This window comes from Medicago sativa, chromosome 3 (assembly GCF_051527215.1).
Source record: "Medicago sativa cultivar Bolivia chromosome 3, Bolivia_mono, whole genome shotgun sequence".
NCBI classification, from domain to species: Eukaryota; Viridiplantae; Streptophyta; class Magnoliopsida; order Fabales; family Fabaceae; genus Medicago; species Medicago sativa.
In genome coordinates, this window is record NC_140751.1 from 50,817,063 (window position 1) to 50,832,465 (window position 15,403).

Sequence of the window (15,403 nt, forward strand, 5' to 3'; positions counted from 1 at the left end):
TTTGTGTCATATAAATATTGGTGTTAATCCCTTTTTGGTAACTCTATGACAGTAGCGCTCACTTTTATAATTTTAACTATTATGTAATTTATGATGTTTTCCTGCTCTTGATAAAGCTTTCATAAATATTTTGATAAAGTTTCTTAATTTTTGTGCAATATTCATTAATTTGTTCATTTTTCCTTCGGAACAATTTTTTTACAAAATACGTTACTGAACCCCATGCCTTAAACCATGCATCACAAATATTTGGATTATGCGAACTTCATTCTCAAATTTACTAAGAATGGTAATATTCCGTAATTTGAACATCTCTCCTTTAAAACAAGTTTTTAAAAGTGTGTATAATTCACATGAAAGGACTCGATACTAAATTGCAGTTAATATCTGCCTTTGCTGTAGATAATGTGAAATGATTTATATACGTTGAAACTGAAAGGCAAAATGATATAAATCAAGTAGAGAGGCATTCAACTATCTGTCTGATTCAGAAGTTTGTTCACCTGAAAGGAATGGATACTAAATTACAATTACTATCTACCTTTGTTGTAGATCATGTGAAAGGATTTATATACATGGTACTAAATTGCTTATTTTTCACTACATCCAGGCGGCGATGCAGCGGCCCTTGCTCATTTGACACTGTACTCGAGCCATACAGCGCGTTGCTTCCGGGCAACGACCTAGCATTCACACTATTTCGTATTTGGTCCATGTCATAGAGATTCGACAAAGTTTTACGTTGGCTGTCGAGGCCTAACACAACCCTCTCCATTTTACCCGGGCTTGGGACCGGCCTTGGCAGGATTGCTCTACCAACAAATTAACAATAATTTCCTAAAAAAAAAAAAAACTAATTAACGATAGAAAGCATAAAATTTTCTCCAATACTCCAACAATTATATCTCTACTCCTAAAAACAATAAAAGTTACCAATTATACATCCCGACATAGAAATGCAAGAAAAGAAAAGATTAAACTAATTCATCAATAATCATCTTATATCAGTTCCTTTTCATTCTACAAAATGTAAAGTATAATTAACTTGAGATCGATGTATATAATATCAAGTTGTATATGAAATTAATAAAAATAAAGTCAGACAACTTTGCGTTATAGTCCTATTATTGGCACTGGTTAGAATGGCCCTTTCAAAAATCATCACAAGCACACAAAAATAAACTTCATTACATGCTTACCTCAGCAAGCAAAATGTTGCAGGAGTTGAATGTTCTATATACAACAGAGTCTGCAGTTGTATGCAAGAAAGATAAACCTCTAGCAGCCCCTATCATTATCTTCAGCCTTATTTCCCAAGGCAGTGGTTGCGGCCTGGAAAACAACACACAATTCATTAATATAGATATGCATAAACACCATTTTCTTATACATATTGATTAATTAATTCATTAATTAATGGCGTACTTCTAAAGAGGTGGTTTTTCATGCTACCCTTTCGCATGAATTCATAAACCAACATGTATTCATCATCCTCTTTGCAGTAGCCAAGTAGTTTAAGCAGATTTGGATGATCGTATTTTCCTAGAAAGTCCACTTCACTCTGCACCCAAACCTATATTGTTATAAAACCAAACAAAATTTTCATTCAAACTAAAGCTAAAACTTTCTTTTACATTCAAATTAAACTTATTAGTTTAGAGAAAAATTATATATTTTTCTTGTATGATTACATGTATATATTGAGCATTTACCAGACTACTATTTATAAAGAACACTACTACATTGTGGACAGTGTGGCGGAGTCAGACAAAAAAGTTTGGAGTGACCGCTATCAAAATAAACTAAAATATATAAATAATATTGCATACAACAAATTTAAGTTGTAATAAATTTCGGCCTTCCTCTTGAAAAACGAATTGATTTTTCAACTCTTCATATTAACTATTATGTTGCAAAGAAACAAATTTATCAATTTCAACCGATTTTAATTTCAATTTAACAATGAACATGAATTAATGGTTGAAATTGACAAAAGAAGCAATATATTAAATTCCAGGATATTAAAACAATTATTTATTTTTAAATGGGGATGCCAAGGCTTCCCCGTGCCCCCCCCTCCCCAACCACCACCGAGTGATACGATCATTAACCCTAGATCCTTTGAAATTGTCATTTTTGATCCATCCTTTGTAGACCCTCCCAAAGCCACCTCCACTGATTACCATATCTGTACTGAAATTTCTTGGACCGATCTCAACTCTTGCAATGTGAAATTTTTTGGACTCACAATTTGTCCACCACATGCTATGCTTCTATCATCTACTGCTTCATTTCTCTCATCTTCCACACCACCATTTTTCTGAATCTTGAAGTGATAGTTTACCAAACAGTTACCCATATTCTGATGATGATGATGATAACAACAACAACAACAACAATCTTACTGAAGATGGATTGGAGAGTTGAGAGGGATTTTGTGTCTGAACGTTGAACCTAAATTTTGTATAAGATAGTGGCTTTTGTATATTCAAACTCTATCTAAGCGTGTAAACTAAATCCTTTCTTTCAAAAAAAGTAAACTAAATCCTATAATTTAGTAAGAAGTTACCAGGAGCCTGATTGAATTATAACTAGAAATGATATTTGAACATTAATTTTGAGACAACTTTCTTTTTCATATTCACGATATTTTATTTCTCTATTGTTTTGATTTTCATGCGAATATACATTTTTTCTTTATAAATTATGATTGTCTCATAAATTATCAACTAAATAGCTGTTCAAATAACACTCCTCCTATAACTAAGGGTTGTCCCTTATGGCCCGTAGGTAACTTTGGGTTGTCCCCACTTTATTTTGTTTCTCTACTCATTCACATCGCATGAATGCAGAGGATGGTTAAGTCATTGACTCATTTATGCTTTCATTATTTAGCTTAGGGTTCTATTTTTATGTAACTTTTTTTTCACATGTTTTTCTATGTTAAGGTATTTATAGTAAAGTATATCACAAATTCATGCTTGGTGCGTGCGATCCCATTTGAATTGGAATCAACGTGTGTTCTCATTTAAATCTTAGTGACAGCTGTATAATGTACAAGACTTATTTACTCAAAAAAAAAGGTACAAGACTTATATTAAAACTAATTTTACATTTCTAGAATTATTTTGATCCCTCATAAAAGTGAACTCAAACATCCCCTTAATTTTAAGAGAAAATTAAATAAAATATTTTTCAACATGATTTATCATGCTTATAAATGTAACATTAACGGTTGATTTTTTAATCATGTATTAAAATTAATTACTTTAACCTCTAAGCTACATTGTTTACTTTACAAATTATAATCAAGGGACTTTTTTGTTAAAAAAATAATAATAATCAAGGGACTTTTGATACCAAAATATGTATACAGCACATAGGTATCGATTAAGTGGGAGGGACAATACAATGCTTCAATTGATCTAGAGTCACAAACATTTAATTAATCAAGAAATATGTCCTCCTCAGCCACCCATAATTACTTTGCTCTTTTGACCCCACTTGGTTAAACCTAATAACAAATTATATATATATATATATATATATATATATATATATATATATATATATATATATATGGGTCTTGTTAACGAGTGCCCACGGGGCACTCTTTAAGCATGCTAAATTAGAAAGTTATTCTTTAAAAAAGTCAAACAGTTCAATCTCCAATGTATTAAATACACAAGTTTTCATAAAAAGTATATATATATATATATATATATATATATATATATATATATATATATATATATATATAAGTTTATGCTAACAAGTGTCTTAGAGCACTCACATCCATGCCACTCTACATGGGTGGTATAAATGGGTCTCACGTAATACTTTATATTACTTCACACTTTCCAATTATTTAAACCATTCAATTACATTTTCTACGTATTCATACCACTCTTACAAAACTTACGGTAGGTTCCACTAATCTTACAATATATATCAAATTATATTTTGCGTTAATATATAAAATGTATAATAATTATATATAAAATGCATCTCACATTATACTCAAAATGAATTAAAATATCCAAAATAAATAAATAAAATCAATTGAAAAATAAATAAAAAATTGAAAATAAAATCAATATGTGAATAACGGCTAGTTTCCACTATATTATATTTTGGGCTTAAATATGATTTTCGTCCCTGTAATATAAGCGCGTTTTGATTTTCGTCCCTGTCAAAAAAAAAAGTTTGAATTACGTCCCTGTAAAAAAAAATTTGTTTGAAAATGGTCCCTGGGCCCACTGTTCAGCTGAGTTGGCAAGGGTTTGGCCACGTGGCAGTTGTTGACTGTGCAACTTTTGCCACGTGGCGTGCCACATAATTAAAAAATAAAAAGTAAAAATAAAATTCTGAAAATAATTTATTTAAATTTAAAAAAATCTGAAAATAAATTTAAAAATCATAAAAAATCTAAAAATAATAAAAAAAATTCCGAAAAATCCCAAAATAAATTTAAAAATCATAAAAATTTTTGAAAAAAATCTGAAAATTATAAAAATTTTCCGAAAAATCTGAAAATAAATTTAAAAATCATAAAAATATTTCGAAAAATAATTTTTTAATTTGAAAATTATATATTAAATTTTTTTCGAAAAATATAATTTCAGAAAAATATAATATATATTCTGAAATTAATATATTATATTCAGTTTTTTCGAAAAATTTCAGAATATATATATTAATTACAGAAAAAAATCAGAAAATATATTTCATAATTTCAGAAAAAATTTATTTTAATATTTCAGAAAATAAAAATTTATGAAAAAATTTATTTTAATATTTTAGAAAAAAAATTTATTTTAATATTTCGGAAAAAAAATTATAATTTTTAAAAAATTTTTTGAAAATTTAAAAAAATTTCGAAAATTTATAATTTATTTTTTTCGGAATTTTTAATTTTTAAAAATTTTCGGAAAAAAATTAATTCTTAGCTACAACATTCTTCGAAAATTTTCACATTTTTTTAAATTTTTCGGAATTTTTTTTCACATTCTTCGAAAATTAATTTTCGAAATTTTCAAAAATTTAAAAATCTGAAAAATCCCGAAAATTTTCAATTTTTTTTTAAAAATTATAAATTTTTGAAATTTTTTAAAATTTTTAAGTTTTCGAAATTAAAAATTATAAATTTTTGAAATCTTTTCATGATTTTTAAATTTATTTTCAGATTTTTTGGAAAATTTTTATAATTTTCATATTTTTTCGGAAATTTTTTATGATTTTTAAATTTATTTTCAGTTTTTTCGGAAATTTTTTATAATTTTCAGAATTTTTTCGGTAATTTTTTATGACTTTTAAAATTATTTTCATATTTTTTAATTTTAAAAACAATTTTCAGAATTTTTAAAATATTTTTTAAAATTTAATATTATGTGGCACGCCACGTCAGTGCCACGTGGCAAATGCCATGCCACATCAGCGCTACAGTGGGCCCAGGGACCATTTTCAAACAAAAAAAATTTTACAGGGACGTAATTCAAACTTTTTTTTTTACAGGGACGAAAATCAAAACACGCCTATATTACAGGGACGAAATTCATATTTAAGCCTATATTTTGTGATAATAATGCATGTCGCATATTTTTGATAAGCCAAGAACAAATGACATAAAAAAGAGTAGCGTCCAACTAAGTTGGTGCCCTACTCTAATCTATTGTCAATTGCTCATATATATTATTAAAAAAAGGAAAAAATTACATAAAAACTGGGGGGACATGAAACCTGACCCAGTCGACAACCCAACGGGCAAAACATAAAATAAAAATTAAAAAATCCACAAAGTGGATTCAACCCTAAACAAATCTAACAAACCATTAATAGCAAGCGGGTCTAAAGTTTGGCGAATGAAACGAACAAAGCCTCTGATAGTGAGAGTGGAGTGGATTCGTCCGCCAACACGGAAATTAGCGAATCCACGCGCACCAACCGTTTACTGCGATGATTAACCATTTCTGGCCCACAACAAGCGATCATACAAACACAATCTAGGCAAGCACGAACAAGCACCAACATGAACCTTTAAGGATGGTAGTGAGCGCTACCGTCAACACGATAACAATCCCCTAAACCAACTACCAACTGTGACAAAGTACAGAAAGTTTAAAAAGCCATTTCGGGCTATACAATCCAAATTCAAGTCACGGTTGAATCAACCTGTTCAAAACAAGCTAACCCACCACTGAGAATGATGACTAAAATAAGATTATTCCACATCCCTTGGGGCGAGATTGTGCATCTTCCTCAAATAATGCCATATTTAGACAAACTGACATACCTTGAGTGGAATGGGTATCCCTTGAAGTCTCTTCCACAACCTTTTTGTGCTGAGCTGTTGATTCATATTTGTTTACCGCACAGCAACATTGAACATCTTTGGTGTAGGTGCGTGTGTGTAACAAACACCAAATGAGTCACCAAACATCTGCTGCCGCCATTAAGGAGACAGTACTATACCAGATCCTAAACAAGATCTGATCAAAAACCATAACCCATCCAAGTTGTGTCTCAACAAAACGTGAAACAGCAAACCCAGTTTTCATAACAACCAACGACCACCTCCTTAAGACCGGTGAAGCCATGTCGCCGCCGCGACAGTCCGAACGCCCGCAGTAACAAAGTGACGTTAAAGATGGTGGTTGAACCCACCAACATGTTTCAGAAACCACGCGCAAGATTACCGGAAAGCCGCCGGCAGATCTGGCGTTAAGAGGTGGTGCGGAGGCGAGGAGGCACTCATCACACCACCACTCACAACCCCCTACATCTTTGCAAGCGATTTCAACCGAAAAGGTCTCTATTTAGCCTTTCTACAAATGTAACCAAGTGCATGTCGCATATACATATATAATTTACATAATAATGTCAAATAATTCCAAAATACATAATACATAATAATTAAATCCAACGAACATCCCTAAAAAATTAAATAAGTTAAACATACATAATAATATCAAATAAGTTAAACATATATAATAATATCAATTAAGTCCATATTCATCTCTAATCACGCCACACAAAAATTCATAATCTTGTAGTTGTCTTGGATTCATATTTGATGTATCTTTTATGAGTATTTCTAAATCATTGATCTTCAATCTTTCCCTATCATTTTCAACTCTTCGCAACTCGGCATCAACCTTGTACTTGCAAAAAAGTACGGTAAGGAATGCTAGGATTCTAGGGTTTGGACTGATGATTAGATGCCTCGAGAATGATCTCAAGAGTAGTATTTATAGCCTGCTATGGGCTTGGGTTTCGGTTGCTTGGCTCCCAAGCAACGGGGGTATTTATGTATTTTGGGCGGTTTCTGGAAGCTTCTGGAAGCTAAGGAGGGCGGCATCCTTAGGAGGACGCGCCTGGGCCTTGGCAGCCTTTCTGGAGGGCGTCTGAGCCCTTCTAGAGGGCGTTTAAGCCCTTTAGGAATATTATGACGGTTCACAGCCCCCCAAGCACGAGTCTTGGAACAAGGCGAAGTGATGAATCTATAAGGTTGGTCGTATAGGATGCTTTTAGAGTGTTCTAGATGTTTCTAGAAGCCTTTAGAGGTGGCGCCCTTAAGGGGTCTTGCCTAAGGCCGTTTTTGGCCCTTTTGGAGGGCGTTTGAGCTCTTAATTGTACATTAACGGTCCACAGCCCCCCAAGTACGAGTCTTGGGACAAGGCGAAGTGGTTAATTATGAAGTCAATAGTCCACAACCCCCCAAGCACGAGACTTAGAACAAGGCGAAGTGGTTTGTTATAAAATTGCTTTAGAAATAGAGGGGCGGGCGACGTTTATCATTTAGGAATATTATGGCGAGCTTTGTCTGGCTTGGTCGCCCCTTTATATTTTTCTAAAGATTCATAAACCCCAAACACGAGGTTCATAAGAGCAAAGTGGTTAATTCACACTCAGATCATATTTAATCACAGATTGGCGCTTTCTTGCTTTTTAGCGAAATTGTCGAGTCTTTTTTCTCTCTTTTTTTGGCGATGTCTCTCATATGGGAGAGGTCCCCAAGTACTTTAGCTTCTTGTTTATTTTTGTTTCAATTCTTGCTAAAAAACAGATAGTTGTTTATTTTGGGAAGTCTTCATAACTTGTTGAATCGAGGTGCTCCCCCTTGGGGACTCTTCACTTGTTTAGGAATTTCAACCTTGTCGATTCTTCCTTCGTGGGAAGTCTTGCATATTTAGGAATTTCAACCATTATTATTTAGGAATTTCAACCTTGTTGATTCTTCCGTCGTGGGAAGTCTTCATATTTAGGGATTTCAACCTTTATTATTTAGGATTTTCAACCTTATTATTTAGGAATTTCAACCGTATTATTTAGGATTTTCAACCTTATTATTTAGGAATTTCAACCTTGTTGATTCTTCCGTCGTGGGAAGTCTTCATATTTAGGGATTTCAACCTTTATTATTTAGGATTTTCAACCCGTCAGAGCCTTTTTAAGGTTGACGTTTAGGGCGCTTAGTAGATTGCAGATTTTTTGATGTCGAACCCCGCCAGAGCCTTTTTAAGGTTGACGTTTAGGGCGCTTAGTAGATTGCATATTTTTTGATGTCGAACCCCGCCAGAGCCTTTTTAAGGTTGACTTTTAGGGCGCTTAGTTGATTCGTCGATTTCCGTGAATATTGTAGTAGCAGCACCTGGACAAAATAACAAACTGGAATGGCAAAGTATTTATAGAGATTAAGGTGGCTCATTAAAAACCTGCAAAACAATTCTCAAAGGTCGAAAAAGTTGTTTTAGAATATAATTTCGTGTTTCATCTTTATGTTTTCAATGGCGGGACTGTTGCTTCCATGCTCTTTTAATTATGGCGTGTTGTTTGGCGAGTTCTCTCCTTTCGTTCATCTAGCCCTTGGCGGGCTTGTTAGTATCCCATCCTTGATTTATCTGAAATATAACAATTCTTCCACGCTTCCAAAGTAATCAGTATCATGAATAAAGGAGTCGTTAATCAGATGCAATTATATTCAACGGGAACTAACTGTTCTTTGTCTTCTTTTATTTAGCTCGCCTATACTTTGTATTCCTCTTCCTTTTCCTCTTCATTCTTCTAATTAAATATCTCGCCTATTTAACTTATCATTCTCCATTACTCTCTATGTATATATTTCCTTCTATGAAGTTGGAACTAAGTTTTCTACTCAACTTTATTCTTCTATGTGTGCTTATTTACTCCATTATTTATGTTTTTACTAAACAGTTAGTCTAGTTCGCAAAGTAAATGGTACATGGAAAGGGTTCCCAGGAAAGAGAGGTGGGTCACTTGGACCTCTTAAATACCAGGGCTTTCCTCGCCAGAATCCCTCACATGTGACCTTTTAACAATACTACCCTTTACTTCTGCCATGGGGTACCTAGAGTAGTCTTTCTTTTAATAACTTGATTCTACCTCTTGTGTTTTACTCATCATTATTTCTTCATTACATCGTAATTAAATCGCCCAACGAAAATTAATATCAAGTGAAACAAATTAAGTTAAAGCTAATTTATCTATAAGACTTATTGTCCACATATGATGTATATGCACCAACAAATAATTGAAAAATAAACAAAATCGATAAGAGCCTTCAAAATTAAGGTTGTAAAATATATTTTCTCAAAATATATTGGGCTAGACATTTTCTTCAAAAACAAAAAGTGGAAATATAGTCTCCAAATATATTGAACATAACTTCAAATCAAAAAGTGTAGATATATTTTCTCGAAGTATATTGGAAACATAGAACCTGGTATTCTGAAAGAATAGAATTGCTTCATGGTGGGAGAATCACTTCGAGGAAGTATGTCGTCGCCAAGATTTTGAGACTTGAATTTGGTTTGGTCTTCGCCGGCCATCATCTCCTCGTCTCTTCGAGGTCGCCGCTAGGTCGAAGGGTGTGCAGCTCCAAATTCTTTGATGTCACATGCACTCATTCAAAATCTTCAAAACGACCTTGTAGCAAATTTTGTTAACGAGCAATACTATAACTTGCAAACTTCGTTGTGAAGCTCGCGCTGATATTCGCCTGCTGATATTCGCCTCATCTTTCTTGGTCTTCCTTCGGTATCCACTCCCCAACATAGAATTGGTAGGTATTGAAAATTAATGCAATAATTCAACAAACACAAAAGAATAGTTATCGATAATCTAGAAATAAGCTTTAAGGATGAAGTATAGCCACCGATTAATTTGCCAAAAGACTAGCCATCAATTGCTAGAAATAAGCTTTAATAATATATTCACATGAACAAAGTAATCATTGAAAACCCAATAGCATAAAAATAAATAGATATTATTGGATGCTTAGGCAAGCAAGGCATTATCGACGAAAATAAACTATAAGGTACAGCATCGGTTATTCACAAATAATTAAAGTCATCCATGAAAAAGTAAGGTAAGCAAGTAAAAAGGATAGGAAACTGAAGCCACCGATGACAAATTCATTCATATAGTTGGTTTCGATAGAAAAAACAAAGTCATCATCACTGAATAATTGATTGTAAATATATTAAGCATTGATGAAAACAGAAGTAACATAGCAGTTATCGAAAATTGTATGTCGAAAATAGTATATGATCCATCACAAAAGAAAATAACATGGTTTGAATAACCTGATATGATCTCCTGTGACGAGTTGTCCATGATGATTGGCCTTAGGGTTCTTTTGAGATCGCCGGTAGATTGTTAGGTCTTCTATTTCTTGGTCTCCGTCTTCTGTCAATTTGATTGATACTTTAAAGTAACCAGCAGCTGTGATTAAATTAGTGGAATAGCGTAGCCGTCACAAAATAGAAAAGCAAATCACCGAAGTTAATGATAGCAGCAAGTGAAAAAAGATGCATAACAATAACAACAGTAGTAGAATAAATGGAAGTGAAAAAGAGTCAAAATCAGTTGCATCAGTAAACTGAATTGAGTAGCAGCGAATATTTGTCGCATGCAGCCACAAGAATTGGAATTGAACATTATTATAGAAAAAAGCAACAATAAGGAAATCAAAACAAAAAACAACAATAAAGTGGCAGCCAAAGGAACTTAATTGGAATCTGATGAATAATAATAATATGGAAAACGGCACTTGAATTAAAAGGGTAATCCGCTATTAAAAATTGCAAGGAAACAAAGGTTTTCCAATCATAAAAATTTGTGCGGTAACTAAAGGTTGAAAAGAATTAAAAATCCAACTGATAATGAATATTCTATGGAAAACAAGGGTTCCAAAACTATCCTTTAAATTCTGGCGGCTAAGGTTCAAAATAAAAGAGTAAAACTGATATAGCGGCGAGGTAATGCTACGATGATGAGGATTTTGCCATATTGGACGGCGATTTTTGTATTGAGTGGCGGCGGTTCCGCCGCCGATGAGGTGTGGCCTAGGTTAGTTTTACCGAGGTTCCCACAGACGGCGCCAACTGTACTTGCAAAAAAGTACGGTAAGGAATGCTAGGATTCTAGGGTTTGGACTGATGATTAGATGCCTCGAGAATGATCTCAAGAGTAGTATTTATAGCCTGCTATGGGCTTGGGTTTCGGTTGCTTGGCTCCCAAGCAACGGGGGTATTTATGTATTTTGGGCGGTTTCTGGAAGCTTCTGGAAGCTAAGGAGGGCGGCATCCTTAGGAGGACGCGCCTGGGCCTTGGCAGCCTTTCTGGAGGGCGTCTGAGCCCTTCTAGAGGGCGTTTAAGCCCTTTAGGAATATTATGACGGTTCAAACCTTCTTTCTCTCTATCTTCATTTTTTCACTCTCAAAACGTGCATAATCACGTGCAAACTCTAACATTAATTCAAATTTTTTGTTGAAGTCATCTTTCAAAGCATCAAATTTGGCAGTAGAAATTTCCACAACCTCTTCTTTTCCCTTCATTTTTGCCGCATTTTGACCGATTGGACGTTTTGGTTGATTGTATTCACTTGTTGGTGTTGGTGAGTTAGAAGATGCCGAATATGCTCCAGAATGAATTCTTTGTTCTTTTTGTGGACGGTAACAATACACAACCTGCAAGCCATTTCGGTTCATCTCTCAATAATTTCCATGCATTCTCAAGTGTGAATTGTTCACGTACATCTTGGTAATAAATATATTTTGCAGCCGAAATGTTGTCGCTCTCGGAGGCACCACTTTTCTTTAGAGTGACAACATCTTTGTAGCACCCAACAAACTTTGAGATAGATGGATTGATTTTTTTGTGCCATCGACCTTTAAGTGCCTCTGGTTTTCTCTCTTGAAAATTCTTGTCGCGATGGTTGTTATAAGCTTCACCAATCCTCTTCCAAAAACTATCTCCTCTTTGATCACTCCCAACAATTGGATCCTTTGAAATATTGAGTATGGGAATGAGCAACCTCCTTTTTCCAATTCCATGCAAATCATACAATTGTAGTTAATCACTTTAAAGTAAATTAAAGCCTTAGATATCAAGTAACAAGTCATGCACGCCGTTTAATTCTTGGTCATGACTTGTTATTTTTAGTTTAATTATACTTTTAGTTTAATTTAATGAATTAGGTCTATGTCCCTAAACTTTTTTTATTCTTTATTTTAATATACTCTTAGTTTATAAAAAAATGTCTATGAGTTGTTAATTTAAAAATCCATTATATCTGACAAACCTAATAAAAACAGTTCTTAGTGAGAATATAAATAATAAATATACGATAACTATTCTTGCACTTTTGGATTTCCTTTTTACTATAATGATTTTTTTTAGGGAACTATAATGATTTGTTGATATGTTATATCTTGTCAAACTTATTTTATAAAAAATAGTTTTGTGAGCTTAAGACCTTAAAATAATTTAAAAAGATAGTGGAGGACATTAACTTAGATGTAACATCCTGTCAATCTTGAGTTGTACAGCTTATGATCCTAAGTTTCTCCCAAAATAATTTTAAATCAAGATTAAATATGAAATGTAATACAACATCTTATTAATCTTGTTTAGGCTGCCTGAGTTTTAGTGGCTTGGAGTTCCTAAATTTTCCTTAAAATAATTTTTAAAAAGAAAAACATCGCAAACTCGTGAATAAACTCTCCAATAAACGACCTTCATAACGCACGGAGAAAGCTGGAGCTACTTATGAAATCTTGATGGACAAAATTCTAAAAATATGATAAAATACCAACAATTTAATTTGATCAGAATTGAGTATAGCGCACTGAGAAATTTATGACGGTAAAAATTGACGATAATACAAGTTGTTTACAATTTAAATTTCAAAATTGGCCTTTCGTGGAATGTAAAAATTGACGATATTTCCAACTTTAATTTCCATTATAATGTCACCTTAAGGAGGACCCAATTGTTCTTATATTGGCTTTTTTCCTTTGTACACGGGTTTAGCTTGGAGGTTTCTTAGAACTCTCGGACCCATTTCAATTATAATGTACAAGTCTTATGAAGCACACAGACACGTACATCGGATATGACGCTGATACGTCGTTACCGATAAATTTTTAAAAAATGATATAACTGAATGTAATCAGAAGTATCGCCGTTGTGTCGATGATGGACCTTCAATTATAAGTGTTTGTGCAACAAAGTCTACAACCTAAACGGAATCATGCAGGAAAAAGACAATGAAGTAAAATAAATGGCCACCCTAAAAAACTTCCCAACACATAGGCAAGCCTAGCCCAACGTACTCCAACTCTAAAAGGTACGTAGAAAACATCATTATTTTTTATTTTTTTTAACAAAGTAGAAAGCATCATTAGTGGGTTCAAAAAAAATGTTTTCCTATTTGCATAAACTGATTAATGCTGGGTATCTGAATTTATATCAAATAAATTTAAGTCAAGTACTGAATTATATTGTTCTTGTTGGGGAAGCTAAAACATTACCATTTTCATTTTCTATAGTAAACTGTATTAATAGCATTGAAAGTGATTTTGAATTCATATCAATTATGTAAAATCTGTGAAATTATCATTAGCTTATTAGAACATATGAACGGTTAATTCACATTTTCTAAGTTTTGTTGTGACCTTTTTGTGGCTTGGCAGAATAGAGGGAAGGTAATGCAATGGCTGGTATGATTACCAAAACGTGTAATATGAAGTTTTATGATTGATCTTGTTGTTTAAAAACGTGTAATGCAAGTACTGAGTATTTTTAAAAATGATATAAAGAGATTTTTTAGGAGTATTTTGGATTGGTTCTAACAAAGAACTTGTGCATAAGAAACTATAGGGTTATTAACTGATTTGTTCAAGTTGCATTTCGTAAATTTTCAGCTACACCCCAAATTGATAAAAACACCCTTAATTTCTTTTCAATTTTTCAACCATTATCGTTTTCTAATTTCTCATCTTGTTCCTTTCATCCCCGAATTTCTTCCTCCACTTTCTCTTATTGTGTCTCCCTCTTTATTTCATTTTCCACTTCATCCATCAATTTTTTTTTTCTTTCCAAAGGCCCAATAGTTTATTGATTTGGCTTTCAGACAAAAAATTTCACACCTGATGCCCATGGCTATAAGAAGTTGGTCATTTCAATTTATATGTGAATTTAATTTAACTTACTTATATGTGATATCAAAAAGCGTAGGTTATTCTCTGTGAGCTTAACTCAATTAGTAGGGACATTGCATAATTTATACAGTGAAGGGGTTCGAACCCCTGACATCACACTTCTTCACATTTAAAATGTGTGAGCTCCAGCGACTAAGTTACTTGACCAAAAAGCGTATGTTAAATTTCCGCTTGTAAAAATATAAAACACAGGTTAAGTAATTTTTTTTTGAAAGAACATAGGTTACATAATTTTAAAATCACGTAACAATAAGTCGCGTACATTTTTTTTATAGGAAATTCACTTGCATCTTTGTTTTAGGGGAGAAATCAAATCGGGTCATTGATTGATTGTGGAAATCACCTGTTTCAATCTAACCTTTTATGAAATTTGTACGTTAAATATCTACTATGAATGTTTGTGAGAGGTGTAAATTTAGAATGAAGATGAAAACATAGTTTAAAGTAATTTATAACAAGGGAAATTTAGGTATTATAATTTAATTTTAAAGATTTTAAAGATTCTACTATGAACTTCTTCACGCAGTGGTCAATCTGAGCCATAAAACATTGATCCAACGGTTTAGATTTATTCTGCCAGTTTTCACATAGTTTAGTCTCAACCACATATCTTTGATCGGACGGCTCACACACCTTACAGCATCCTGCTGTAAAAGCAGGAAATCTGCTTCCAATAAAGAAGGTCAAATATTGCTAGAACATGAACATTTAAAGTACGGGTGTTCGCGGTGTGGTTTGGTTCGATTTTGAGCATAAAAGTCATCCAAACCGCGAGATAAAAAAGCATGCGGTATGGTTTGGTTCGGTTGATTTTTAGATAGTCATCCAAACCAAACCAAACCAATGCGGCTTGGATTGGTTCGGTTGGCGCGGTTTAT

The 15,403-nt window shown here is 33.1% G+C and overlaps 1 long non-coding RNA gene and 1 pseudogene across 1 annotated transcript; both read right to left on the bottom strand.

Moving 5' to 3' along the window:
• Positions 1-6,995: 6,995 nt before the first annotated feature.
• On the bottom strand, positions 6,996-14,464 carry LOC146938071 (glutathione S-transferase T2-like; annotated as a pseudogene).
• On the bottom strand, positions 8,018-9,095 carry LOC146938072 (uncharacterized). The gene is made up of 2 exons (XR_015033349.1): positions 8,342-9,095; positions 8,018-8,297 (listed from the first exon to the last, which is right to left on the bottom strand). It is a non-coding gene; the product is annotated as an uncharacterized LOC146938072 (long non-coding RNA).
• Positions 14,465-15,403: the final 939 nt, after the last annotated feature.